The sequence below is a fragment of the Phalaenopsis equestris genome, unplaced genomic scaffold, assembly GCF_001263595.1.
Source record: "Phalaenopsis equestris unplaced genomic scaffold, ASM126359v1 Scaffold224624, whole genome shotgun sequence".
NCBI classification, from domain to species: Eukaryota; Viridiplantae; Streptophyta; class Magnoliopsida; order Asparagales; family Orchidaceae; genus Phalaenopsis; species Phalaenopsis equestris.
This window is the reverse complement of record NW_018242699.1, coordinates 1,539-3,076: the sequence shown is the minus strand read 5'-3', so window position 1 is coordinate 3,076 and position 1,538 is coordinate 1,539.

Here is a 1,538-nt window from a genome sequence, read left to right as displayed (position 1 = left end):
AAAATTTTACAAGCAGGATTCTATTGGCCTATATTTAGAGATGTTTATAGATATATAAATACTTGTGGTCGATGTCAACGAGTAGACAATATATTTAGAAGAAATGAAATGCTTCTAAATTTCATATTGGAAGTTGAGATTTTTTATGTTTGGGGATTAGATTTTATGGGACCATTTATTCCTTCATTTGGGAACTTGTGTATATTAATTGCAGTAGACTACGTCTCTAAGTAGATTGAAGCACAAGCTTTACCTCACTGTGATGCTAAAAGTGTTTCAAGATTTCTAATGAAAAAATTTTTCACTAGATACCGGAATGCCTAGAATGATTATCACTGACGGAGGATTCCATTTTAGAAATAAATACATTCAGAGATTTTAGAGATTGGCAAAAAAATTTAATATTATTCATAGAATCTCTACTGCTTATCACCCTCAAACCAGTGGATTAGCTGAAGTTTCTAATAGAGAGATTAAACAAATACTTGAAAAGAATGTAAACCCAAGTAGAATAGATTGGTCCACTAGATTTCTTCCTCCTTGCTACTTCGAAGAGAAATTATGTGTGTTGTAAAGAAAGTAAGAGATTCAGAGGAACTTTCAGGAGTGTTCTTGGGGAGAAATTAGAGATAAGTTATTTACTTGTTGTAGTTTGTATGGCTTTGATTTTATATATGAATTCTGAGTTTAGTTGTGTTTTTTCCATGAGTTCTGAGTAGTTTTCTCTATCTGTCTCCATGTCTCGAGATTTGTGAAATGGTGATTTTAAATGTTGAAGCCATGAAAATGTTTAAGAAATTGTGATGATCTTTTCAGTTCGATCTTAATTTACTTTCAATCTGGCCAATTGATTTGTTAAAAAATGTTGAGGTTTACAACTAAGGTGATGATTACATCCAAGATTCAGGGAGGTCAAAACCCTTGGAAGTTGGGTGTATATAAATAGAGAAATATTATTATCGGGCGAAGAATTTGAGATTTTAGAGTGACAGACAAAAATCCCCAATTCGGTCCTATCGTTTGGGTGCTGATGTGTAGATGTTAGCCCTCATGTGAGGGAAACGTGGGAGCTTCGAAGTGAGAGCTGGTATCCTCTCAGTCTAGCCGCAGAATCAGTAACCAAGCATAGGATTAGTCAATGTTCTTAATGTTTGGACAAAATGATAAAGAATATTCATGCTCCTATTTGACACCATATAAATTGAACTAATTAACTAATTCATTTTATTTTCATTTTATTTATTCACTATAATTTCTTCACAAGGAGAATGATGCTTTCTTATATATTGAATATCACAATTACACCCTATTTTCTATCATTAGTTACTTATTAGTTATTAAAATTAACTATTTCTTTCAATTGTCTATTAGTGACAGATAAGCATATTGAACGCCATTGCTGTGATTAAAGTCTTGCTTTTTTAAAGTCTTAGTCCGTAATTCTAAACAATTCCCTATGGGATCGATATCTAGGACTCCATTAGAGCCCTATATTACTTGAACGATACGTATACTTGCGTTGACAAATTCGATTTTAA